The sequence below is a fragment of the Sus scrofa genome, chromosome 9 (assembly GCF_054392235.1).
Source record: "Sus scrofa isolate SSC_HxYL_T2T_F1_AM1 chromosome 9, Sscrofa_HxYL_maternal_Yorkshire_Landrace_v2.0, whole genome shotgun sequence".
In the NCBI taxonomy this organism is placed as follows: domain Eukaryota; kingdom Metazoa; phylum Chordata; class Mammalia; order Artiodactyla; family Suidae; genus Sus; species Sus scrofa.
Window position 1 is genome coordinate 91,328,632 of NC_139391.1, and position 15,526 is coordinate 91,344,157.

Here is a 15,526-nt window from a genome sequence, read left to right on the forward strand (position 1 = left end):
GAAAGAAAAAATAACGTGGAACAAGGATCCAGTAAAACTAATACCTGTCTAAAGAAATGTTGAAAATGAGGCTGTGCAACTTAATGCCTAAGTTAAAGGATTCTTTAAAAAGAAGGGTAGCCAGGAATTTATTTCAGAACAGGGTGGAATTAATAGACTCTGTCTAGAAAAGGAAACATGTACCTGAAATTCATGAATATCCTTAGATTTAAGTATGAAAATAGACTCCTGGTGCATCTTCCCTAAAAGAAAAATATGGCTAGGAACAGGGAACCATGTTCACATTAGGAGGGGAGAGGTTCCTGCTTGGTCACCAAGGAGTCAGCTACAAATTATAAACATGCAAAATAGTGCAGACTGAGTCTGGAAATTTTTACATCATTTTATATATTATCTATAACGTAAAGAATGAGTTGTTCTTTTTCTAGACAGGGAATTATTACTTTAAAGATAGATCATTTCTTTCCTTTTCTTGGGACGTGAGGACTTAGATTGTAGAGTGATTGCTATGGGTTTTCTAACCATACTTCTCTTAAAGGCAATAGTCCCAGGGAAAAACGAGAACAGCACAGGTCCTGACCTTGACAGCCAGAAAAAAATCCTATCAAAATACATCATTATTGGAGTTCCCATTGTGGCTCAGTGGGTAAAAAACCCAACTGGTATCCATAAGAATGCTAGTTCAATCCCTGGCCTTGCTCAGTGGGTTAAGGATCTTGCATTGCCATGAGCTGTGTCTACGATATAGGGTTAGGGTTAGGGTTAGGGTTAGGGTAGACAGAGCTCAGATCCTGCACTGCTGTGGCTGTGGTGTAGGACAGAAGCTGCAGCTCTGATTCAACTTCTTGCCCAGGAACTTCCATATGCTGCAGGTGTGGTCCTAAAAAGAAAACAAACAACAAAAAAATATATCATCCTTCTCCAGTCCCAAAGGCAGCCTGTAGGAAATATATACAGAATTGCTATTTTTGGATGGTGATTCTGTTTTATTTTTATACTGTTCTGTAATTTACAAATTTAGTATGATGATTATTTACATTTTTCCTTTGGAAAGGTGAAAATAATGCCTTACTTTTTACAAGAAGAACCATGAAATACTTAGAGGTACATTGTGAAAAAAATTTTTTTCTACCAAGATGAAAAAGGACCAAAAAAAAGTTTACCGTAATAATGTTCAAAATGTACATTAAAGAAAATCAGCTAATTTTTTGGTCACAAATTTTATAAGATAGATTTAGGCATGGCTCAGATATGTTGAGATACATTATGGAATGTGATATTCTGAAAAAAAATTATTTGGTCTTCTATCAGTATTACCTAGGGTTTCATGCTTGACTGCCTCTTTCTCCAGCTATGCTATTTAGTAGAAATTCTCCATGCCAACAATCTGGTCAAAATCTACTACCTCTAAATACTTAAGATTTTCCCTAATTTCAAATGTCTATCTTTCTCTCTCAAAAAATGTACAAGGGCGTGGTAAGTGCCCTGACATCCTTTCAGAATGTCATGAGAAAAAAGGCAAACCTTTTACAAAAAAATGATATGAAAACTCAGATAGCAATGTTGATGAATAGCTCCTTATGATCTGCAGTGCTCCTGAGAAAAGATGAGGACACAACAATCACTCTTTGCCTGGCAAGCACTTGACACAGAGCCAGCTTTACAAGTTTAACAGAAATAAATGACAAAATAAGCACTTGTAAAGAAAATATATATTCTAACCCTTTGAAGACCCAACTGTTTGGAATGCTTTGCCCTTCAAGTGTGATGACTGATAGGATAAGTTTGCACTCTACTGGGAATGGAGGGGAGACCATGCCTCTAACCCTCAGATTTGAAAGGATGTTCCTTTGCCAGTGCTTCAGGAAGCCTAGCTCTGGCACGACCTCAATTATGTGTGCTTCATTCCATTTCTTTGAAATGATGACTCCACACAGACCCCTATGAACTTCATCCAAAGAAAGAGAAAAATCTTTCTACTTGGCCAACTGTTTAATCCATCCATTCTAAGCCTGCCTCCTTCTGGCTCCTCCCTGTCCTCCTTCAGTATCACCATACAATGAGCCCCTATGCTACGCCAAGCACTCTGCTCAGTGCTGGCATCAGGCACTTGCTCAGGTGTCCATGTTGATATCTTAAATTCTCTTCTTTAGTCTTCCTCCCAAGAAAGTACTGCTTTTGGTTTCCATGTCCTCAGAAGTCTTTCTCTCCCTTGCCAAACTACTCATACCTTCAAGGGTAAGATTAGAGGGTACCAAGGATGGCATGGTAGAAAGAGTGTAAACTCTGTATCAGAGAGACTTATCCTTAGAGACTTATTCTCAGACCTTGGCTATTCTGTTCACCAGCCATATGACCTTAGATGAACTCTCACCCTCTCTCATCCTTAATTTTCTCACCTACTGTAACTGTTAGGATGCCTACTTTACAGAGCTGTTAAGAGGAATTTAATGAAATATAACCCAAATTGTCTCGCCTAGTGCCTAGAACATGGGAAGCAATAAATGGTAGTAATTCCAATGCCTAAGAGAGGGTTTCCACATCATTTGATATTGGCATATTCAGAACCACTACCTGACTTTTTCATGCCCCCTTCTGGGAACATGCATTTGGTAGAAAGCCTACTCCATATGTATTGTAATAAGGAATAAATAAATGAAGTTCAGTCTGGAGAGTGAGTGTTTCTCTTCATTTTTATGAGCTTCACTTAAGAAAGTCCCTTTTCCTCCTCTTTTGGTGTATAAATTAATTGCAGTTTTATCTCAGCCCCATTCTTTCATTAAAAGGATTAATTTTGGTCTCTGCCTTTTTTAAATTGAAAAATACCAATAAATTCAAATTAGCCATAACTGAATCATGGTTTTCCTTCCTTTTGCCATTTCCTTGCTTTCCATCTTCTTATAATTTAAACTTTCCACATCTGAGAGTAGGAAATGTGAGTTCCCAATTTTTCCACTGCTTCAATAAGCAGGCTGGAAAATGTTTTAATGGGCTGCTTGAATCAATGAATTTTAATGACTTCCCACTTCCTCCTGAACATTTTCACATTTAGCTCTTGCCTTTTCCTTCAGCATTTCAGTCCCAATCTGAGAGGTTATTAAGCCTGTGATAGTGACACTGGCAAAGCTCTTTCTAAATTTAAATGGTAGCAATGATATTTTGCTGCTAAAATTAATTTTACGTCATCATTTCCAAATAGAAAAACTCATAAAACATTTCTTTCTTTACTCCTAAAGATATGAAAGGTAACCTTTAACTTGTCTGGAAATGCTTTCTATCCCAATAGGTATCCCATTTTAAAAATGTTTTTTCCAAATGTAAATCTTACGCAAAGACTTTTCTAGAAAAGGTGTACTCTGGGCATGTTATGTTTTTGCCAAAGTGTCCAGCCTTTGCTTTCATCATATCAGGACTATGACTTGTGAGTTTCCCTTTATCTGTAAGAGAAAGTTGACCTTTTGAGCTCATTAAACTTCCTGGTGAGTCAGCCCTCTTTCTCTCAGGCTTGTATCCTCGCTCAGGACCAACTTCTCACATTCCACCGATTCAGCACCTGCCTCTTTTTCCAGGCTCTTTTTCAAACCTGTTAGACTAGCCCCATCCTTGACCCAGTGATTTCTTTGTGTGGCTAGTTAGTTAATTTTTCATTTATGAAAATGACATATAATTTATCATCCCACTAAAGCATATTAAATGAAAAAAATTACTAACAAGGGTTACTAGAAATGATAATCTCCAGGAAGGCAGTAATGGTGAAATAATAAGAATTTATTTTATCACAAAAATCCAACATTCAAGCAGCTACAAATAGGTAGCGATTTCTCTTTTTTTTTTCCTCTAGGAATTTGGCTTGAAATTATCCAGGATCTACTTTTCTTTATGTATTTCCAGTTCATGATAGTAGAATGGAAATAAGTAGAAACAAATTTTCTACAGACTTTCCAAAGTTTACTTATGGGTTTAGACTGGAAAGGGAAAAGCAGTAACAGGTATTGATTAATTTATTCAGCAGTAGGACTTTGTTGTTTTATTACTTCCCCCTAGTCTAGCATTTACCTAGTTTTGCTTTTTTTTTTTTTCCTTTTCATGACTGAAAACTCCTTCAATGAAACATAATGTATATCACACTTCTACAGGAACACATGTCACCCTTCACCAAAATTTTTTTTTTTCTTTTTAAGAAAAAGATTTTTTAGGAGTTCCCATTGTGACACAGCAGAAACAAATCTGACTAGGAACCATGAGGTTTCGGGTCCAATCCCTGGCCTTGCCCAGTGGGTTAAGGATCTGGCATTGCTATAAGCTGTGGCATAGATCGCAGACACAGCTCAGATCTGGCGTTGCAGTGACTGTGGCTTAGGCCAATGGCTAAAGCTCTGATTAGATCCCTAGCCTGGGGACCTCCATATACCACAGGTGCGGCCCTGAAAAAAACAAAGAAAAGAAAAAGAAAAATATTTTTTAGAATTAAGGAGTTTTCATAAGGCCTAATCAGAAGGTCTCATTACAGTCCCAAGAGAAGAATGGCAACATATACATCTTCAGATGAGATAATTATTTTCACCTTGAATCCTCCATCCTTCAAAAAATAACTTTTCCCCTTAGTGAGCACCATTTCGTTTTTAAACTGAGTGTATCTTCCAACATTTAATACTTTACTAAACATGGTTGAAATCCATTTGACCTATGAATCATGTTTATCCCTTATGTGTATTTATACCTCTTTTAAAGCTTGGGTTTATGTTGCAATTAAATGAATGGAATATACTTGCAAATCATTACAGGTGCAAGATGCAAATACTACTTTGAAAATATAAATAATTAACTCTTAGGGAAGGTGAGATGGTTTCAAAGGAAAAGTATTGGCTAGAGTTAGGAGATCTGGATTCTAGTTTTAGTTTTGCCACTCACTAGCTGTAAACTTGGGCCAATCATTTAATTTCATTTAAATGCAGTTATCATAAAGCCATAACATTGTATCCTTTCATTGCTAAAACTATAAAATGGTAAAGATAGGTACCTATCTCTTTCCAAGTGAATCTGTCCAACTATCAGAATACATTGACTGATTAAAATTTTATGAGAGAACTAAAGAAACACTTTGCATTTTAAATAACATTTCTGTAAAATTTGGAAAAATGTGTGAAAACAAAGTGGTTCTTCATATCACTGCTCAGACAACTACTTGTAAAAAAAAAATACATGTGCAGGGATCAGAAAGAAATCCAGACATTGAAAGAAATGAATAAAATAAATGGATTCATCTGCATCAGTCACCAATTCCATTTCCTGAGAGAGAAACTCTGTTGCCATTTTGCTGTGACTCCTTTAAAATCATGACACACTAAGAAATATACGTGCTGCCTAAGTATTTCCTAATATAGGCAGATCCTATTATGAAACTACATGCATATCATATTTTTAAAAGGGAAATCATTGTTTTAGAGAACATTTTGAAACATTAGACAGTGGTTAAAGAGCATTCACTAAAATGTTTTCAAATACCTATCCATGACTGCAAATATTTTTTCCTGTCCCATATACAGATAGTAAGGAGAAAGTTATGTTTAGAAACAGGTCAATGGGTTTTCTCAGATAAACTTCCCTCTTAAATAGGTGTAGCACATGCGGGTTTGGGTTTTTTAAACAGTTTTGATTATGACATTTAATTTATTAGTCCAAATTAAATAACCTATGATTATTTTTCTTCAAAAAGGTAATTATTTTCCCCAAAGTAGAATGAAACATATAAAGAACAACCCATAGAGCCAGAGCTGGAACACGTTACCGGGGCCTCAATGCACGAGCACTAATAGTACAGACTGTTCTGTGGGAAAGGTCTCATGTGTTCTCTGAAAAGGCAGGCGAGTTTCTGAAAGCCCCACAGGAAGACCTGAGTGGTAACAATAGAACCATTTGTTCTGGAAAACTGACCCTGAAATGAATTACACTCAAGGTGAGAAGAAGCACTCGGAGTATCTGTGGGGAGCCCAACATGTATGTCACAGCTCCTCAGAGCAAATTTATAGGGCTCTTGGAGGTTACATTTGCAATTCATGGTGGCAAGATGAGCTCAATATTTGACTTAAAGGAAATTAGATTCACCAATATTTAGCTACTGCAAGATTCACATTCTCCAAGCAAAAAGTAAGTGAAATCTTCATGTCAGGGAGCAATGAGAGTGTATCAGTGAAGACACTACGTGAGTCATTTCTTCTGTCAAATCTGTGTCAGTGCCCAATTATATTAACTGCATTAGAAAAATAAGGTTTAAATACAAAGAAAAACTCTGCTTGTGTGTATTAAAAACCACTCATAAAAAGAATCCTTCTGCCAAGAGTCAGTCCACTACTATATTCATAAACATATGGCAGCTCATCATCCTAAGGTCATAGGGTCTAGAGTTAGGCTTCTGGGCTTTAAATCACAGCTCTGAACCTCATTTGCTTTGCTATCCTGGACAGGTTCCTAACCTCTCTGACCCTCGATTGCTTCATCTGAAAAATGAGGATAACAACAGTAGCTGGCTCATTGGGTATTTGTAAAGATTAAATATGTTAAAATATTCAAAACATTTGCCTGCCACAGAGTAAGTGCTATGTAATACCCATTATTATTTTTATTCTTATTCAATGGGTCTATCTCACGAACATGGGAAAGTTTCAAATAAAAATAACAAAAATATTTTCCATCTGAAAAACAATTTATTCAAAAACAATGTCACTGCTGAGTTAAAAGGCAAAAGTGAGAGATTTTTAAAGTGTTAAAAAGATCAGTATTTTGCAATTCCATTCTAAAAATATGTGCAAGATATTTTTAAACATTTGTAAACGCTTATATTGGGAACTTAGAAATCCTTTTAAATGAATCCATTTTTGCATAGAAATCATATGCATACAAATAGAAAGATACTAGAAAAGAAATTGTTGAATTAATTTTAAAAATATATTTTAAAACTTTTCCTGGGAATTCCTTAATGAAAAGGCAGCAAGAAGATAATGAAAAAGGACCAAACAGATGTTGGTTTCCCCTGAAATTTGCCAAACTTTTACAGCATCGTTACAATAGATTTCCATTTGAGTCTCCATAGTTTCAAAGTAAGTGGGACATTTGGATCCAGAAGAGAGCAGAGATGATTAAAGGGTTGGAAACCCGGGCTTATAAGGAAGGGATCACGGAAATGATGTTGGTTGGCCAAAAGAAGGAGAAGGCTGTGCGTGGCTTAATTGCAGTCTTGGTGTGTCTAATACACCTTATAAAGGGGTTGGGGAACAGATGTTGTTGCCCAATGAAAACAGAAAGAGATGGAATGGGAGCAATTTAGCTGTGACTTGAGAAAAATCTTCTTATAGAGTTAATGCATTTTTTTTTTTTGTAAATAGCTATTGAGGAGCTAAAACTTCGGTCTTGCAACCAATATTTATTCAATTCTTCCTCTGTCTTAGATACTGTTTTAAGTGCTAGGGATTAATTAATAAATAATAATTCACATGTAGACATAGAAATATATATACTGAGTAGGATTTTCCCTTTGTCCCAGAATTGTCCTTGCCACAGACTTGGTGACCTGTGTCTACTAGAATGTAACAGAAGAGAGACAGCTGAGTGGGGAGGGCAGAAGTGGTGTGTTCCTGTGTTCCTTCATCTGTTGTACAAGAATGCACAAGTTTACTGAGGACATCATTGAAAATGCTTAGGTGGGAGGTCTTCAGCTGATATGCTACCAAAGACTGCTCTGGGAGTAAGGGGAGCCAGCAGCAAGATCCTGTAGGATGTACCACAGAAGGTGGGAGAGCACTGGGCTGCAAAGAATGCAGATGGATAGTCCAGCTCAGGAAATTACTCAGTCGGCAGGTTTCCCTTGTAGACCTACCTTCCTACCCAAGAACTGATTCAGCAGCCACCATGTAAATGCCTGCATCCCAGAGGCACCAACATCAGTCTTGGATTAGCCAGAGAAACAGTAGCAACCAGAAACAAAAATGGACACAGAGGCCAGTGATATTATGAATAAAATGTTTAAGCATTGCTTAAGATGAAGGAGTCATCTATTATCTATCAGTCAGAAAGATATTAATGCACACATCTCTAAGCTTCTTTCTAAGAAATGTTGTTCTTAAAGTTCTTCAAGATTTAGATCATTGTTCCTCCATCTGTGTCAGCTAGAAAAACTAAATGATAATTCACATAGTTGGCTTTAAGTGTATTTGTTGCATTCTAATGATTTGAAATTTGAAAATCAAACTACGTGATTTACTATTACTCAGAGTGTCTGAGTAAACAAAATACTGTTTTCTTTCACAACAGTTCTCATACTCTGGCAAACATGCACTTGGCTGTTGGCTTGAGTGGCTAATGTTGTTCAGTACCCCTGCTAATGCCAGAGGCTTGTATTTCCCCCTCAACTACAGTTTGGCTCAGAGCTAAGTCCTCTCTGGGCATTTCCCTGAGTTGGAGGGAGCCACTAAAACTAAAATGCTCTCTCACAGGGTGCATCTGCATCCAGCAGCTGACTGGCACAGAGTGGAAGACTTGGCCCTCTTTGGAGCCTCAATTCAAGATAGTCTGAAGGGCAATCAGCTCCAGAACTCCCCATGAGATTGCCTGAGGCCTTCGTTGCCCCTGAACGTCACCCCAGTTTCTCTGGCTCTCTGCTCTACCTGGCACTCTGACCCCCAGAGCACATTCCAAAAAGCCCCTTTCATGCAACTCTCTGTCTCAGAGTCTGTGTGCTGGGGAATTTGACCTAAGACAAATGACTATATTTAGGAAGTAAGCAACAAATTAGTGATCAATATAAGAGTAATAATTGTGGCTATTAAAAATTAATATTATATAAATTCTAAAATGTAAGCTCATTTCCATCTTTTACCTCAGTTCCATTAATGTAAGAATTAATTCTTTGATCTAAGTTAGGAGGGTAGCAGAGAAATCAATTTAACAAACAAATCTTCTTAAGCTCTCTATGACCAACTCCCAACTTGGGGAAAATGAAGTCCAGTGACTATTAGACTAAATACTATCACAAACTAGCAAATACAGGAAATGCCCCACCACCCCATCTCCTTCTTCTCTCCCAGTATTTCCTCATCTGTGTCTGTTAAGCAAGTGATGATTCATCAGAACCCAGAAGTGGAAAGGCATTGCTACTAACTTTCAAAAGACATAAAAACTATTCCTTCTATTACACAACAAGATAGAAATTCTTATTTATTTTGTTTAATTTGAAAAGCCTTTCTTTAGAGTATTTTGTCTACTTTATTATACAGCCAATGGATATTACTGAAAAATGTGATTCTGTTATAGTGTTCTGGCTTGTATAACTATAAAGAAGTTTTCTGAAATGGCATCCAGGCCTGCTTTCCCTTGTAAACATCACTGGTGAGGGAGCATTCTAAAGTGTGATTTGGAGCTGGCTGGATATATTTTTAGAAAACTTAATTGAGGAAGTTTTTAGGTTGGATTCCCCCTAAAAGCAGACCCTGAGACAATGATTTCAGTCCAAATGGTTTATTTGCGGAGTGAAGCCGTGGTAGGAGAGTGGGGAAGGAAGGAAACCAGCAGAGGACATATTAATGAACAGATAAGTACTCAATAAAAATGGAGCTCAATCCTCCTACAGAGAACACACTTCAAAGTTGTCCCACCTAAGATATAAAGAGGCTGGAGTATTTATCCACCAACTCCTGACTGGTTGATTAAGGGATGCTTACAGGGTGGTTCACTACCCAGATCTTCCAGCTTTCCCTATACACATATGGACCAAGCTTGCTGCTCCTGCCAGAGAAAGCTCTTAGGCAGAGAGTTGCATGCATTTACATTAAGAAACTGTCTTACTAGAAGGGCATTGAGGGAATAAGAGTGGGATATCAACAGCACCCGCTAAAGTTATGCAATACTTTGCCTGAAAGCCTTTGAAAATAAATAGGCCTCTGACAAGACTAAAATCTATCCCTTTTGGGAGATAATAGAAGTGATTGTTAGACTTAATTGTAATTCTAATACTCTAGGCATCTAGAAAAATTAAATGCTATTGATAAATAAAAGCAAGCTGAATATATTTTTGATAAAATTTCACAAATAATTTTATCAAAAATATATTCAACATTATTTATGAAAAGTGTGCTATGAAGAAGTAATACTGTTAAATATCCATACAACCCAAAACCGTCTAGATTCTATGCAATCCCTGTGAAAATTCCAATGACATTTTTATAGATATTAAAAAATAATCCTAGAGTTTATTTGAAAACACAAAAGATGTTGAATCACCAAAGCAATCTTGAGAAAGAAGAACAAAGAGGGTATCATACTTCCGGATGTCAAACTATACTTCAAAGCTACAGCAATTAAAATAGTATAGTATTGGTACAAAATTAGACACACAGAACAAGAATAGAGAACCCAGAAATAAATCCGTGCATATATATTCAACTAATATTTGACAAGAGAACCAAGATTACTCGCTGGAGAAAAGAGAGTCTCCTTAATAAATGGTGCTTGGAAAATTGGGCAGTCACAAGCAAAATAATGAAATTAGATCCTTATCTTTCACTACCCACAAAAATTAAATAAAAATGGATTAAATACTTAAACATAAGATGTAAAACCATAAACTTCCTAGAAGAAAACAGGAATTCTTAACACTGATCTTGGCAATGAGTTTTTAAATAAAACATTTATAGCACAAGCAACAAAAGCAAAAATAATGTGGGACTACATCAAACTGAAAGTCTTTTGCACAGAAAAATAATCAAAAAAATGAAGAAGCAACCCATGGAGTGGGAGAAAATATTTGCAAACCACATATCTGATAAGGGGTTAATATTCAAATTATATAAAGAACTCACACAACTAAATAGCAAAAAACAAATAACCTAATTTAAAAATGGGCAAAGGAGCTGATTAGTTTTTCTTCCAAAGATTATATTTAAATGGATAACAATACATGAAGAGGTGTGCAACATCACTGATCATCAAGGAAATGCAAATCAAAACCACAATGAGATATCACTTTTTATGTGTAAAATTAGCTACTGTCAGAAAGACAAGAAACAAGAAATGCCAGTGAGGATATGGGGAAAAGGGAAGTCTGTACACTATTGGATGGAATATAAATTGGTGCAGCCACTATGAAAAACAGCATGAGGATTCCTCAAGAAATTAAAAATAGAACTGCCATTATGATCCAGAAGTGAGTATATATCTGAAGGAAATTAAATCAGTCTCAAGTACTTCTATGTTCATTGCAGCATTATTTACAATAGATAAGACATGGACACAACCTGAGTGACATCAACAGATGAATGAACAAAGAAAATATACACACACGCAACTAGAATATTATTCAGCCATAAAAAAGAAAGAAATGCTGCCATTTGTGACAGCATGGATGAAACAAGGTGTGCTAGATGTAATAAGTTAGACATGGAAAGACAAATGCTGTATCATCCCTCTGAAAAAACCAAACTCAGAGAAACAGAGAACAGACTGGTGGTTGTCAGATGCAGGGCATGGGAAGTGGGGAAATGGATGAAGGTGGTCAAATGGTACAAACTTTCTGTTATGAGTTCAATAATTATGGGGATGTAATGAATAACATGGTAATATAGTTACCAATACTGTACTGTATATTCGATAATTGCTAAGAGAGATAATTGGTAACTATAGTTACCAATACTGTACTGTATATTTGATAATTTCTCATCATGAGAAAAAAAAACTTCTAACTATGTGAAGAAATGGATGTTAACTAACATTATTGTGGTGATCACTTTTAAATATATATATATATATATATCAAATCATGTAAATCATACATATGTAAGTTTGTACATCTTAAACATATAATGTTGTAGGTCAATTATATCTCAATAAAGTTGGAAAAAATTATCGCAAACTATGAATATTCACAAAAATATGTACTCAAAATTTAAGATAGGAAACGTTCATTTCTTAACATGTTATGATAAAACTAGCTAGGGTCTAGTCCATGATAATTTAATATCTTTAATTGTAAGCTTAATATAAATGTGAATTGATTTTTCCATTGATTTTATAATTCAGCCTTAGAAATCAGTTTTAGTAACATAGCTAGGATTTTCCTTGTAACATGGATACATTTTTCTTTTCTTGTCTCAAGTAGAAAAGTGCAAATTTTCCTAACTTTATAAGTGACAGCATGAGGTTGACCCCAAGGAGGGGCATGTGCTGTCCTTAACTCTCTGTGGTGCTGTCCTCAAAATCAAGATAAATACAGAGGGTCAGAGACTGAGAAGCTGGGAATTAGGCAGGGTAAGGCTGGAAGTCTATGATTGGCACATACTTGCCTGGCACCCAAGTAACCAGCAGACCAAATGCCACCTCAGGAGAGAATCTCTGTGTTATCATACGGCCACCCCTCCAGCTGACTCAGAAAACAAGTCTGCTGGTCCCACAACATGTCGGCATCACAGTTTGTAAAGCACTTCTATTTAGATGGTGTCTAGCAGCTAACAAAGTTCTTTTACACACACTGACTTATCTCATCCTTTAGATATGCGGAGTACAAATGATGAGATCCCTTTTACTGGAGTAGAAACCATGATTTAAAAGAGATTCAATAAATTCCTCATTGGTAACCAAGTAGTAAGTGACAGAACTAAAGCACAGACTTTATTTCAAAGAATAAAGAAAGGAGATAGTATGAGACTTAGAGGGAAAGCATGTAACCTACTCAAATCCTACAGCAAATCTTTGTATGAAAAGCTATATGAAGTTGGAGCTAGCAATGATTTGAAATAAAAATAGTGTCTGTGAAACCCCTCATTGGAAAGGCTGGAAGGAAGATAAAAAATACCTATATGATAGATTCCACTTCCTGCTTGAATTTTTTCAACGTCATCATATTGCTCACATTATATTGAAGAAAATTACTCAGCATGGTTTCCAGACTGGCCTGCACTTCAGGAGCCATATAGAACCACCACACTGCCTCAGTGCCCCTTTCCTAGCTCTCCAGGAATGCTCCAGCCACCCTATCTATCATCCCAGTCACATTTTATCACTCATTCTATTTCTTCTGTGTGGGATATCCTTCACATCTTTTCTCCACACCACCGCCTACTCATCTTCACAAGTTTAATTCAAAGATCATTTTGCTGGAAATGTTTTTTCTGACTTGCTTCTTATCCCATCTTCATCCCAGCCCTAAGCATCTATCTGCGGGTGCATTTACCTATAGGGATGGCACTTACTCAATGTAATTGATTCTAATGTGTGTATTCAAATCTTACAATTGATGGCATGTAAGTTCACTTGACATCCTTTTCTTTGGTGGTAGACAAAATAGTGCATCTTAAAATCAATGGTTTCTTACATTCAATAAAATTTATTTGCACTTGTTTGCATCCTTACTTCTTACCTGATAGTAAAAAGAACTTGAGGTCTGAGATAATTTCTTATTTACTTCATACCCCCATTATCTTTCAGATTGCTATGTATATCATAAGCTTTTCATAACTGTTTGTTAAATAAATAAATAAAGAACCCAGATCCCTAAATAGTTAAGTTAAATAAGCTTTCTTGTTCTGTACTAGGGTCTAAGATAACCTTGATAGGTCAACTTATCTAATTTTAAAGGGTCAGTCTAAGATACATGAGCGAAGATTCTATGATTTGTAAGCCCTGTTACATCATTTGACCTGAAAATCACAAATCCTTTCCTTTTATATCATATATCCTAGAAGCTTCCTGGAATTAGTGTTAAAACCCCCAAATCTCTTGGCAGAACACCATGGTTTTCAATAATGGACTTAGAAATGTAAATGTAAATAGTTATTGAAATGCCAGATCAGTGGAGTCAGGCAGGCCTGAAGTAAAGTCCAGGTTTTAGTATTTATTATCATGTGACCTTGTTGTTTAACTGAGCTGAACCTCAGTTTTTCCTCTGTAAAATGGGACCATACAATTCATTTCTCAGGATAGTTATCAGGATTGATTACATTAACAAAGATAAAATATCCGATATGGGGCCTAGTACAGGTATTCAATTAGTTTTAGAACCATCTTTACGTCCCCAGTACCTGGCACATAACAGAATGAACAACAAAAATAATGAATGGAATAACCCACATGGTCAAGTAAGCAACATAGACTTAGAAATCCTTGAAAAATCCTATTAATTAGGTACTAAGCTATTTGTTCACATTAGTGATGTTAAAATGTCATGGATACAAATTCCTGTATAGTATTTATTCTCCTTGGCCTTCTATCCATGCATGTTCATGTATGTGTGAGTCATTTTAAATTTGGATCTGGCTTTACCTCATCTTCCTTCCAAAACATTTTTACTATAATGAGGTAGAATTCATGACAATTAGACCATGTATTTTCCCACATATAATTTTGGGAACTAGTCTATTGTGTTTGCTTCCAGGCATAGTAATACAATAATCTTTATTTCCCATTAGCTATATCTCAATAAGTCTATCTTATTTCCTCTAAACTTTTCCCATAGGCTTTAAAACTTTCTTTTGAACTTTCTCCAAAAGCTCAAAGTCCTAAGTTGCTTGGCTATATTCTCCTTTCCCTTTTCTCATATGCTTGCCTACATTGGGTCTTTGGGAAGCAGAGAGTCACTCTACCAACTGATGAAGACTAGGCTAGGCATGGAGCATAAGGAAGCCCTTCTAAAGGGTGTGCAGAACTGTGGGAGCAAGGCAGGGAAATAGAAGAGATGAGGAAGGATGGAGAAAGGGAAAGCAAGAAAGAGATTGAAGATTGGTTAAGGGAAGTTGGAGAACCTGAAAAAACAAGGAGAAGAAGCACTAATTATCATGATTTGTTGCCAAGCAAAGACAGAGATCAAGATCAGCAGAGAGGAGTTTTGGCCAGTTTCTGCTTTAAGAGGATAAAATGGAGGGGAGTCACTTTACACCAAGAAGTTTAACAAAAAGCCAGATGTAAAATGTTGAAGTTTCATCACATAAGTCCGGCCATACTGGGTTGGGAAGAAAGTTCTTGGTATCAGTACTGGAAGGGATGAGGATCCCTTTGACTCCTCAGGAATCTAGAAACAGAATCCCAAAACAATAAAATAGACAACTATCTTCTGATCTTCTGGCTCTTTTTGGTCATTTTGTAAACTTGACTGCTCAAGGGAGCCTAACCTTAGTCTTCAAAATCTATGTGGATGGAAGGCTACCTGGGTCAAATGCTCTGATCAAGTGGCCTTTTCTACACTTCTTATAGACACAACTTTCAAATATCCTTTCCGCAAAAGCCCTGTGCTTTGATTAACATGTTTAAGTGCTATAATTATCGGGTATTTGAATGCAGATTAACTCACAGACCCAGATAATGAATCTTGTTCTGTCATTTTTTTTTTTTTTTTTTTAGCCAAAAGTTGAAAGAGAAAGCTTAGAAGAATGTGGAGAAATTCAACTATGAAATTTTGATAGCCTTGGGGCATAGAGACAACACAAAGAAATAATAGTCATTCATTCAAAGAGCACTCATGGCCTTGGTGGAAAGATCAATGCCAAAA

General features: G+C 36.3%; 1 long non-coding RNA gene across 2 annotated transcripts in view; it reads right to left on the minus strand.

Moving 5' to 3' along the window:
* The window catches only part of LOC110255481 (uncharacterized), a 170,614-nt gene that overhangs the window by 103,372 nt on the left and 51,716 nt on the right, over positions 1-15,526 (minus strand). The window lies entirely within an intron of this gene.